The sequence below is a fragment of the Microtus ochrogaster genome, chromosome 8 (assembly GCF_000317375.1).
Source record: "Microtus ochrogaster isolate Prairie Vole_2 chromosome 8, MicOch1.0, whole genome shotgun sequence".
NCBI classification, from domain to species: domain Eukaryota; kingdom Metazoa; phylum Chordata; class Mammalia; order Rodentia; family Cricetidae; genus Microtus; species Microtus ochrogaster.
The window spans coordinates 23,633,809-23,646,917 of record NC_022015.1 but is presented as its reverse complement, the minus strand read 5'-3'; the positions used below and the strand labels follow the sequence as shown (position 1 = coordinate 23,646,917).

Here is a 13,109-nt window from a genome sequence, read left to right as displayed (position 1 = left end):
GATCTCTGTGAGTTCGAGACCAGCCTGGTCTACAGAGCTAGTTCCAGGACAAGGCTCCAAAGCCACAGAGAAACCCTGTCTCGAAAAACCAAAAATAAATAAATAAATAAATAAATAAATAAATAAATAAATAAATAAATAAATAAGGGCTGGAGAGATGCCTCAAAGGTTAAGAGCACTGTCTGCTCTTCCAGAGGTCCTGAGTTCAATTCCCAGCAACCACATGGTGGCTCACAACCATCTGTACTGAGATCTGGCACCCTGCTCTGACGTGTGGGCATACATCGAGGCAGAATGTTGTATACATAATAAATAAATATTTTTAAAAAATTTGGATGGCAAAAATTAACGTGCATAATCAAAGTTAACAGAGTATGTTTGCAACTTATTCCACAAAGGGCTATTTTCCATTGCCAAGAAATATAAAAAAAATATCAAAAATTCAACAAAAAATGACTCAGACATGAATAGATAGTGCACAGAAAAAGATACAATCAGACTTTGTGTGCTTCCTCACAGAAAAGTACTATAGCCTGAGAGCCTAAAAACGGCAAACAGAACAAAGAAACCTCTGCACAAATGCATCTGAATCTGAAATTCTGTGAACTCCAGATCTTTGGAAACATGACAGCAACAGCAAATCATCACTGTATGTAATGCCACCACTGAATGATCAGATGCAAACACCCCAACGGACATCACTACCACCAAATGAAACGGAGAAAAAAAATCAAATAGCCTCAAAATACTACCTCACAATTTTCTTACTAATCACAAAGAGGAAAATGTATCTTTTCAATGAAGAGATCGTCTAGCCCCACCTTTACCAAGTGTTTTAAAATCTAATGAATTCAGAAACTTGGTCTTAATGGATATGGCTTCTCTCTTAGTAAAGCACACTATAGGATTCTACTGGTATGAAATATCCAGAATAAACACATAAATCACGTAGATCAGCAGCTGTCTACTTACAGGAGGGTAGGTAGGAAATGAAGACATGAGGATGGGAAGTATGTGGGGATTTTTGGGGGGGGGCAATGATACAAATATTCAAAATTTTGGTAACAGCTATACAGCTGCAAATACACTAAAAAAATCAATGAACTAACTTTAAGCAGATGAATTATACTGGGCTATCTCTCAATAAAGTCTCTTTTTAAAATGAAATAATTACAATTGCCTTTCAACCTAAAGAGTATCAGAAATACTCAGGGGCATTTCCTCTCCCAGATCTGTGAATGATGGTCTAAGGCTTCACTTCTATTTAAACCTGGTCTCTTGGTGAGCTCACTTTCACATGTCTAAAACAGTAGAGTTCCAGCCTAGAACCTTCAGTCTTAAACATCCTTGAACTCTAGACTCATGGATGCACAGCCCATAATATATAATCCACTTACTTCCCTAACATACATCTGCAACTCACAGAACTAAACCCAGACACTCCCCTCATAAACCTGACTCTCGTGTCTTGTCCATCTAAGAAAACCACCATGTCCTCCTTTCAATAGTTCCAGCAAAGTATCTCACCGAGTCATGCTTGAATAAAGTTTTCCTTTCTCACTCCATGTCCAATACATCAATAAATCCTGTTGGTTCTGTGTTTTAAATATATACAGATTCCTTCCACTTTCCATTCTTGCTGCTACCTGGATTGCTGCATGGACTGCCTTGCTTTTTCAGTATTTGCCCCACTGCAACCCATTCTCAACACTACAATCAAAGCAATCCCATAATTGAATAAACACAACTCAAGTGTTTACTCAATAAAAACACAGACATTTACCTCTTTTTAGATGCTGTTCTAAATATTCATTTAATCCTTATAACAACAATACTACAGATGAGAAGAATCAAAGCCCAAAGCACAGGGTTGGGAAGAGACAGAGCCGGAATTCAAATGAGGGGAGCCCATGTTCCCTAACACTACACAGAATCTCCTACTACTCAAAAAGCTGCAGTAGCCAGGCGGTGGTGGCGCACGCCTTTAATCCCAGCACTCAGGAGGCAGAGGCAGGCGGATCTCTGTGAGTTCGAGACCAGCCTGGTATACAGAGCTAGTTCCAGGACAGGCTCCAAAGCCACAGAGAAACCCTGTCTCGAAAAACCAAAAAAAAAAAAAAAAAAAAAGCTGCAGTAAAGCGGATGCCAACCCCAGCTGTTCAGTAGAATTACTCTGAGTTTCTGAAAACTCTGACGCTTTGGATGGTCAGATGATGCCCCACTCCACCCCTTCTCAAGACCAACTCTAGAGGAAATTCTGGGATTGAACCCAGTGACCAGTACCTTCCTGTTCATCCAAGGCTGAAACACTGTCATATCAACAGGATCCCATGCCACTCAGTAAAAACCAGGGAGGGCCTTTACAAAGACCTATAAGGCTTCACCACCTCCCTACTCCCTGCCATCCCAGTACACCCCCACCCACCCACTCAATCATCTGTCAGCAGACTAACCAAACAAGCTCCCCGTGTAGTGCAGGGAAGGGCCTCTTCGCTTCCTTCAGTGGAGACCTCCCTACGACCTTAGCTAAAGTTGCAGAACCTCCCAAGCCCACCTCTCATCTCCTTTCCCTGCTGCACTCTTTAGCACATTCAACACCTAACAGACAAGGACTTAACTTTTTTTTACCTGCACCTTTTCTATTTCCCCACTCTGGAGTGCAAGCTTCATGAGGGCAGGACTTTTGTTTTGCTAACTCACTGCCTTTTCTCCAAAACCTACAACAGCAGGGTGGAAGGTGTTCACAAACTACCTTCTGAATGAAGTATGAAGTCACTACTCATAATTACTGCATTTCCAGATACAAAGCTGCTTTTCCTTTATCAGATAAAAAGTCATGTAGCAGATTTAACTGGTTTGTTTAGATGACAGAAAGAAAAAGGCCCTAGTACTAGATTCCTATTTGAATTTATATTCTCAGTAAAGCAAGCATCAGAAAAAAACATAAAATTCCAAGATCAGCCCACGGCCTCACATCTACTCTTCAGCTAGATTTATGTACTGAGGCATAGATGGATTTAAAACTCAGTCACAAATTAACATTCAGTTGCCATCTCATCAGCTGGGTAGAAAGAAGCAAGGCTCTTAAGACACAAAACAAAAATCAGACAGAAGAAAAAGGAAGAAAAATGTGAATTTTACACTGAAAGACCTCAGGCCACAGAATGTCATACTATTTGTTAATCAGATGCTGTATGGACCAGAAACCCACACAGACGGAGCAGAGAACATTCAGTTGTTCTCCCTTACCCATGGGGACTGGTTTCAGGACTCCCACTGATACCAAGGTCTGTGCTGCTCAACAACCTACAGTATTTTCATATAACTCAGGCCTTCTCCTTCTGCTGCACAGCACCTCTAGATTACTTACAACACTGAACACATACAAGTAAATATATATACACGATTGCTAATGGAACAATATGACAAGAGAAAACCTGTACATGCATGAAATATGATGAAATCTTTTTAAACTATAGGTAGCTCATTTGGGGGATAGCATCTACACTGTACAGACAGCTGTGCAATTAGGCATGGCCTTCACCTACCTGCCACATACAGCTCTCAGGGCTCTGGCACTCCAAGTACCTCCTTTACATCCTTTTCCTCAGTAGAAGTAACTGACAGAGAGAGAGGGAAGTGTCCCATGTCTTCAGGGAGAAGACAGAAAGTGTTCACCAGCAAATAGACATTCTATTCACTAAAACTTGGAATGCCTAGGAGACAGGGAGACTGGCACTGCATGTTCCAATTCACTTTCAGCCTGCACAGCAGACTATGCAACAGGCTCTGCCTCCGAGAAAGCAGTAGGCACAGAAAGGCAGTCTTAAACAGCCCGCAAGCAAAGAAGTGAGTTTCCAGTGGCTTGAACAGCAATGGCAGGCATAGTGGTACTCAAGCGGCCTTGGCATCATCAAAAAAACTTGACTATAAAGAAAAAGATCCTTAACACACTAAAAGGAACAAGCTGGTGGAGTGAGAAATGGAAAAGGCCTGGCCAGAGAAATTTCATATGCAGGAACTGTGCAGCAGGGAGTCACCATGCAAAAACTCACCAGTAATATCAGCTTGTGTGTCAGACCCGCCACCATTAATTAAGAAGGAACAGATAAGGAATAAGTGCATTTTTCCATTCTTCTGACCAGTCCCTATCCAAGCAGATCCCCAAAGAGGTACAGCAAAAGCTACATAGTAATAAATAGCAAGCCCTCTGTATCCCAAGAGCTTCAGGCAGTAAGTGGCCAGACTCTGGGTAAGAGAGGAAAGTAGTTCTAAATTAAATATCGGACAGATGCTTTAAATTGGAATAGATTAGACTAGAGCTTTTTTTGGGGGGGGGGGTCCTAGATAGGGTCTCACTATGTAGTTCTGGCTGTCCTGGAACTCACTATGTAGAACAGACTGTTCTGTAACAGAGATCTGTCTGACTCTGTTTCCCAAGTGCTAGGATTAAAGGAGTAAGCCACTATGCCCAGCTCTGTCTGACTTGAGCTTTTAATAGCTGTAAATGATAGAAAAGCTAGCCTTACTCTTGGGTATGAGAAAAAAAAAAGAAAGATCCTTCAAGCACGACTGAAAGCAATGAACATTAAAACTGTCTTACGTTTACTGTCACTAGCTCAGACTTCCCAATAATACAATAGCCTATGGACCTGCATAACCACCCATAGTAATGGAAGGGAACACCCGACATGGAAATTCTCAGGGAGCATTTACTGTACTTGCTAAAAAGCTGCATCAGAAGCCCTCTGAGATCACCCCTAACTCTGGCACTGCTAATGACTATCTTTTCTTCAAGAAAAGGATAAACAGAATCCAGAACCAAGAACTCACTGGTTAAACTATAAAAAGCACAGTTGCCTAAAGGCATTACCACAACTTTTGGAGTATAAAGCTTTCAGACTGACAAGTCAAATTAAGAGTTTCATTTTCAAACAGTATTTTATTCTAAAAGGCATTCAAATCCTAAATGACTCTAATTTTCTTTTCATGCAAGAAAAATTCCATGTTCAAAGAAAGTATGGTATAAAAATTGCCAAAGCACTATCATTTAAAAATCAAAGCTATTTAATTTGTCCAATGGCTCATCAAACAAATGTTCACTTAAATATATTCTAGGAATCACAAATGTACATATTCTTTATCATACAGAAATTACAAGGAAAACTATTAACCCTTCTATTGCTTAGTTACTCTTTAACTGTTACAGAGTCCTAGTTATGTGGCAAGTTATCCATAGGATGTCTTTTTTATTTATTTATTTATTTATTTATTTGACAAGTTCTATTATGTGACTCTAGTTGTCCTGGGTCCTGGAACTCACTATGTAGATCAGGCTGGCCTGATCACAGAGATCCACCTGCCTCTGCCTCCCAAGTGCTGAGTTTAAAGTCGGCCTCAAGGGGAGGGGATGTCTTTTTCTTTTTTTCTTTTTTTTTTTTTTTTTTTTGGTTTTTCGAGACAGGGTTTCTCTGTGGCTTTGGAGCCTGTCCTGGAACTCGCTCTGTAGACCAGGCTGGTCTCGAACTCACAGAGATCCGCCTGCCTCTGCCTCCCGAGTGCTGGGATTAAAGGCGTGCGCCACCATCGCCCGGCGTCTTTTTCTTGTATGAAAACATTCATACAAGCTTTTCTTAAAACAACTGAGTATTACAGGCAGGCATCTAAAGCTACTGACTATTTCTCCCACATGAAGTAATTTCAATCCATTCTCAAATACTGCATACTCATAAATAGTCGAAATAAATGAGTAAATTAATAAAACTAAAATTTGATATTTATTTCCTACTGGACCCATCTTATTTTATTATTACAGATCCGAAGCAATTTTTTGCTTGGGCATATGGAAGGTGATTATTCGTGTATGCTCAGCTCACAGCTGGCATTCAGTGGATGCTTAAAAGCGTCACTACCACAGTCTTGAAACTTCTTAGTCAGAGCAGAGTAGCTACCGGCATATCTGTACGGTCACTACAATCTACCAAAAGCCATCTTCCTCATTCTTACATGACAGCTTCTAAACAAGAACAAGACACGTGCACCCCACACAACATGACCATGATAAAGTCTGATTTGAATCATACTAATCAACTCTTTCTTACATTTCCTTCTGGCTTAGGAAATATGTGGGGAGGGGGGAGCTGCAATCTAACTAGGCGCATAATAGTAAAGAACTTTCTTTCAGCCGTAGGCCCAGAAGTCATGTTCTCAGTAGAAAAGTCCACAGAGAGATGGAAGCTTCCACCTTTCTCAAGTGTCTTCCTGGGCATTGCCCACAATATCTTATCCCATCTCTGAACACTGCCCACAATAACTGTTTAAAGAAAAGAATCCACTGCTATTCTTAACATCCTTAAATACTTCTAAAAAGGTCCTTCCTGCTTATGAACTCACCGCTGCTTCCTCACAATTGTATACTTATCCTGCCCCGCTGTCTCAGCCTCCGCCAAACAGATGTACACAAGACCTCTTTCCTATTTTGCTACATTGCTAAACCCAGACAGAAAAAAAAAAAAAAAAAAGATACAAACCTGCCCCTTTCCCCGCAACAGCAACAGTGAAACTATTGGCGAACAGGATAAGGGAGATAGAAGGCAACATGTATATACCACTTCCCTGCTGTGGCAAGCTATTGACCCTTTACTACAAGCCCAGATTCACCGTACATCCCCTGGCACAGGGTTACTTCTCAGGAGAAATCTGTCACTTGGCACACTGTATGGTTTATAACACCATAAAATAAACTATTAATTTGAATTTTGTCTGATTTAGTATTCCAGTTTAAAAGTACCTCTGCTCTTAAAAAAAAATTAACTTTCCCTAAGAAGAGAGTTAGTACAAAATATGGAATATTCAATTTTAAGGAAAAATGCTTTGCCACAAGTGTGTCTGCAAGAAAAAAAAATTAAGACGCACGCATTGCATTCAAAATGCATGTTACTATTTTTGAAGTAATAGTTCCTCAAGTCCAGCAGTAAACTAAAAATGGTTTTTCAGTTTTGCCCCCAAAGCTTGAGTCACTTAACGTTCTCATAAACTTTGCAGTAGATTCTTCCAGTGGTAGTCAACGAAGAAAAGCATAGACGCTAGCTCCTCGGAGGGAAATAAAGCAGACTGCTCTACAGTTTTAAGATAAGACAATGGTATAAACCTTGGAGTGGGCTATTTGTTCCGGTCATTAAACACACAGGAAACAAGCTTTTCTAAATAGAAAACTAATTTACAAAGGGCAACGACTTCATTAGAGTACAGAAAATCCCATTACAATAGATAACGACCGACTTATCCAAGCAAGTATTAGAAAGAATGGGAAGGCGAACTAGAAACCTAAATGCCATCAACTACCTGGGTCTCTGTTCCTTAAACCTGTCCTCGGGATCTGACCCCAACCAGCAAGTCACTTTCTGAACTGACTTGGCCCTCGGTAGAGGCTCCGCTGGGGTGTCGCAGCAGGCAGCACGGGGATTCTAGCAAAGGCGGAGCAGCACTCACAGCAGGGCGCTTTCAACCTGACACCACTTTCTTCCCGGACGCTCTCCCGGGAGGGTCAATAGAAAGCATCAGAAAGGAACCACAAGCCGGGCAGGGCCGCCCCCCGACGCTGTCCTCCTGCGAGTCCCCAGCCCCGGATCCGGGCACCTCCCGGGTCCCACCCGCGTGACCTTGGCCGAGGCACTCCCAATCGTGCCACCCGCCGTCCGCACACGCGGGGAAGCCGGACTGTGCGGGAGCGAGCGGCGGGGATGATGAGGCGGACACGGCCCAGGAGCCGTGCCGCTCCGACAGGCGTCGCCACCGGGATCCCGGACAGGGGCCGAGCCGCGGAGGCGACAGCGAGGACACGCGGGGCCGTGGGCCTTGGAGGGGACCCGCAGGGCGGGCCGCGGGGCGCGAAGGAGCCCGCGCACAGGTGAGCCCGGCCTCGCCCAGGTGCACGCGCGCCCGAGGACGCGCGAGGAGGCGCGGCCCCGCGCTCCCTCAGCAGCCGGCGGCCGCCTCCCACTCGCCTCAGCTTCGCGTCCCTCACCCCGCTTTCCCCTTCCACACACCCACACCCGAACTGCGCTCCTCACGCCCCACGTTACCGCGGCCTCCGCCCGGAGCACCCGCGCCGACGCGGACCCGGCTCCTTCAGGCACTCAGCTGCCGGGAGCGGCGCCCACGACGGCCCGCCCGCGCACTGCGCACGCGTGCACGCGCCGCCTCTACCCCACCAGACGGCGACTGAGATTCCGGAGCGGGCACTCCCAGCCAAGGACACTACAAGTCCCGGCAGGCTCCGCGCGCGCCCGGCGGCGTGGCGGGCAAAGGAATCGGGCGTCTTCCTAGTTTCAGGGCGGTGGCTCGCGGGCCCGCGCCGGGCGCTGGGTCCCTGCGCCGCGCTGCATCCTGGGGCTTGCAGTTTTCGAGGATCACGAGGCTTGGCTTGGGACGTGGAACTCCGGGTTCTCTGATGTCATCGCCTAGAGCTGCAAGGCGCAGGGATCCTTAAAAATAGGCTTGGTTCCTTTGCAGATAATTTTCAGGCTGTCCCACAGTGTGTCTAAGAAGCATAAAATACACCGATTGCACATCAGCTTTTCAATCATAACCATTTCTTTCTCGAAATACAATTTCGCCTCATCTTTATAATGGTGTTAATAGTGCAAAAGGCCAAAGGAAATTTAGGTTTGCTCAAAACCCTTTCAGGGACATAGTTAGAAATAGTCAGCATATTTGTTGAGCAGCTACAGTGTATGAGGTCTCTGCCCTCATGAAGCCTATGTTTCATACGGAAAACTAGGCCTGTCAAAAAATACAGTCCTTATATTTATACGTGGGAGAGAAGAGTGAGGTTCAGAGACAGGGGAGTCGGGCTTCCTCAGAAAGGATATCCTATCCAGCAAAGTTCTCCGAGGAAGACATATTTGAGCTGAAACCTGAAGGAGGAGAAATATTCAAATATGCAAAGAACTGGGAGAGAATTACATGTCCCCCCCTTTCACGGTGAGTGACACACTCTAGACTCTCCATAAACGTCCGTGGGTTCTGTTGTCCTTCCTATCCCCTCTCTGCACAGCTGTGGATCACGCCCTCTCAGTAAGAAATCTTTGTCAAGGCTTCTCATGACAGCCTTCCTCCGTCCTGTACGTGAGACTACCCTTAGGATGTGCTAGTCTCAGAGTGGGCTGAGAGGTGGAGGTGAGAAAGCAAACTGCCCCTTGCTGACTCTGGCTCCTCATCACCAGCTGCTGTCCATCCAAGAGTCAGCCTGTTACCTTCTGAGAAGTCTCAGCTGCACAACCTTGCTGAGGGCCATGTGTCTCTTCTTAGGGTGGAAGCAGAGGATTCCCTTCCTCATCTACATAATGGCAGAGAGAATCTATAAAGGAGCCAGAGCCGACACTTTTATTTGGTCCGTGCACAGGACTTTTGCTGAATGTGTAGACGACATTTTTTTAAAAAGTTTTCACATAGGAATCCAGACATCACCTATCTGATTTGTCCAGACTTTTGAGACCACCTTCCTTGGTTTCCCGGAGATCTGAAAGAAATCTCTGACTTTTCGGCTCTTGGAGCCTTAGAAGATTCCATTGGGAGTCATTAGGACATATCCAACAGAACGCTTGTTTGCACTTCTATAATAAAATACCCGAGAGAAGCCACTAAGTTAGGAAGGGCTTATTCTGGTTCCCAGTTTGGAGGTGTGGTCATAGGGGAGGGTATGGCAGCTGGTTCCCAGTTTGGAGGTGTGGTCATAGGGAAGGTTATGGCAGCTGGTTCCCAGTTTGGAGGTATGGTCATAGGGGAGGGTATGGCAGCAGGAGAATGAGATGGTTCATCACGCTGTGTCTATGATCAGGAAGCCGAAAGAGATGTGCGCTGGTGCTTGGCTCTCTTTCTACTTCATCTTCCTTCTGGGACCTCAGCCCGTGGAATGATGTGGCCCAAATTCAGGGTGGGTCTTCTCGCCTCAGTTACATTTCTCTGGAAATTCCCTCATAGATATGCCCTAAGGTAGTATTCTCTCTCCCCCCCCTCCCATAAGTTAGCAATTAAGATCAACCAACACAATCTGAAAATCAAATACAAGTTCAGTGTCTTTTCATGAAAACCCTAACCCTGAGATCAGATTGTCATAGCAGTGAGGTTCTCAGTCTCTCTGTTCCTCTGTTGTCCACCAGAGAGCCATTCTCCTGATTGTTATTACCATTTAACTAAGTAGTGTGCATGGCATAATGAACCCTAAAGCTCACTGGCTTTGAGATACACACACACACACACACAATGACAGGAACCAGAGAAGTGACTCAATTTGCCCCCATGACACACAGCAGAGTAGTCCCAGGGCTACTTCGAGACTGGGAGCCAGGCAAAACTTGATAACTCCTGATCTGCCTCTAAGTGCAAAGATTAAGGTGGAGGGGGGAAGCAAGTGTAGGTAATAGAAGGTTCTCTGCTCTTCAGTTCGTTACATAACAGTACTTTCAGTGTTATTTAAAGAAAAAAAAAAAGCATAAGTATGTGAACTACTCCTCCGCCAAGATTAGAGTCTGAAAGAGGGCCCAGTGAAAGAACCGAGGCATGCCGAGGTACCTCCTAGATCCAGTCTCCATCCACGGCTCTGTAATTCCCCTCTGAAGCATTGCTGGCCCGTCATCACCACACTGCAAATGGATAACGCCCTTGGGCCTTTTCTTCCAAATACGCCTTGGCTTCTTTCTTCACACACTTAGGGCAAGACATTGGCCCCTCTGATAAAGCCAAGGAGACTGGAGTAGAGAAGCCAGGAAACTGGTCCCATCGCAGATGGTGTGACTGGATGCCATCCCCCCTTTGACAATCTCTGACTTCCTTTCCTCTGGAGCACTTCACACCTCACTTCTCTGCCTTTACTTCCTCTCCTTTGCGGTGCTCATGTATTATTTCTACCAACCTGAAAAGACCATTACATACATATCTCACTGGTCATATTTGTCTCCCATCCCACTGGAGTAGAAGCCCTCCCCTGACCATGTTTAATTCACTGCTGTCCTCTGAGTGTCTTGAACAGAAACATGTGCTAAACAATGTCACAAGCCTCCTTTCCTGCTGGAGTCAGAATCCCAAGTCAAACCTCAGAAACAATTCCTGAAGTAAATCCCTGTCTAGCCAGAAGTCAGGGCCAAGGTGGGGCAAGGATTAAACAGGGATGGAATGCTCTCTGAACCCAGCTCTGTCCCTCTGGAATCAGAGAGTTAAAAAAACAAAAATAAACCAACAAACAAAAAAACAAAGAACACAACTTTTCCTTAATGTTCAGTAGAAACGTAGAAGTAGAGGCAGGAGAGAATCAGGGTTTTGCCTCTGCAGCTCCAGTGGTGAAGCTGGCTCCTGGCTCGCCGCCACACCCACACACCTGGCAACAAACTAGTGATAGGGAGGAAGGTTCCTGGTAATTACCCAGGGTTGGTCGGGTTAAGGGACTTGCCTAGACTACAAATGAGGTGGCTGGAGTCTCCTTCAGAAGCCACGTCTTGCTCAGCATAGCCTTGCTCCAAGAATGAATGTGAAGGACTATCCTGGGTTAGTGCCTGCTCTGGTGGCAGCGAGAATAGTCAGATTTCAAAGTCGGCCCACAACCAGCCAGAATCCCAGGCCCACAAAAAGAGAGAGCATGCGCAGGTGACCAGCTCAGACACCTGGAGAGAGCAGAGTTAAGTCTTTCCGGATTGCTGACAGTCAGGCAACCAGGAAAGAACATAGCCCTCCACATCTGGATCAGTGTGACGTAAAATCACCTAGTGCCACCAGAGTGCCCAAAGTGCCCAGTCACTCTGTGATCTCTGGGGTCTAGGAGCTTCTAGCCACATGAGACATCTGGTTATAACATAGTCTAATCCTCCTAACCACACTTGGTGATTCTAGGATGCAGGTAAGCCCGAAAATTGAGGCACTCAGACTGCTGTGTGTTAGCCAAGCATGTGGCCTCTTGCTCCAATGTGTCATTCAGACCTGAAAAGCAAGGTTTTCTGAGTTCAAGCTCACCATACAGCTATGTCTCAATTGCTCATTGCTATGTTAAGGTAAAGAACATTCTTGAAGGTGAAGGCTCTTGTCAGAGAAAATTGAGAGAGACTCTGGGAACTGGGAACAGTTCTATCTTGGTATCATAGGCTCTTCAGCCTGTAGGAAATCCTCCTTAGATCACTGCCACGTGCTTGCCCCCACTACAACCAGACCCCAGCTGCAGTCAGAGGTTATCGGCTTTTCCCATCTGTCTCACCATTTACCAGAAGTGATCATTAGAATTCAACAACAACGAGAACTAAGACCTCGAGTAAATGCAGTAAAACCAGAAGGGTAAATGCATGCTATGATCTGCTTCCCAATAAAGAGAACATGAAAAACGAAGCTTTTATCGCAATCCCATGGCTGCCTTATCCCACCCCAGGAAAGGACCACAAGGAACCTGGGTCTACAGTCCATCCGCATTGACCAGCTGGGCCATCTTGGCCCATTACCTGACTTCTCTGAGTGTTAACATTGCTTCTTTGTAAATGGAGGGGATAATAGCTCTTCTTTTTATGGTTTCCTAGGGAGTCTTAAATGAAATAACACAGGTAAAGTCTGGCCCACAGACTGGCCCCATCACTGTGAACCATTAAGTTAAGTAGTTTACTCCAGCTTCTTGGGCTGCTACAGTTAACAGGGAGACTGACAGGGGATTGGCAGCTCTGCCCTGGGGTTATTTAGCACGTCTAGAGCAGGGCCAAGTAGAAGCAGTGCTGAAGGACGGGGAAGGACTCCAGATACCAGGGATTCTGGTTTGTCTTCTCAGGTGCACCCTGCTATCACAACCACACAAATAAGCACATCCGCCTAAGAGACACTAAGGCTTGACTCTGAGAGTGTCACCGGCATCATCCCCTGTGACTCTCTGAGAAACATTTTAAACTTGAAAGACTCCCAGATTGCTCCCTCCTTGACAACTGACAACCGGCCCGCCCTCAGCCAGCAGCAAAGGCAACCCTCTAAATCCGGCATTCCTTCACCACCGACTCCCCTCACCACGCCACACGTAAACACGTCCTTGTTCCCAGCTGGCATTTAATAACTGTTCTTTCGAGCGAAACAAAAGCTGCAATCAG

At 45.4% G+C, this 13,109-nt stretch overlaps 1 protein-coding gene across 8 annotated transcripts in view; it reads right to left on the bottom strand.

Annotated features, from left to right (window-relative positions):
- Positions 1-8,451, bottom strand: part of Plekha1 (pleckstrin homology domain containing A1) — a 55,911-nt gene extending 47,460 nt beyond the window's left edge. For 2 of the 8 annotated variants that reach the window (XM_026781345.1, XM_005351378.2), the window contains exon 1: positions 8,085-8,451. The gene's annotated coding sequence lies outside the window, so the exon portion shown is untranslated. The other 6 variants (XM_013347962.2, XM_026781348.1, XM_005351376.3 and 3 more) reach the window with 5 other exon arrangements.
- Positions 8,452-13,109: the final 4,658 nt, after the last annotated feature.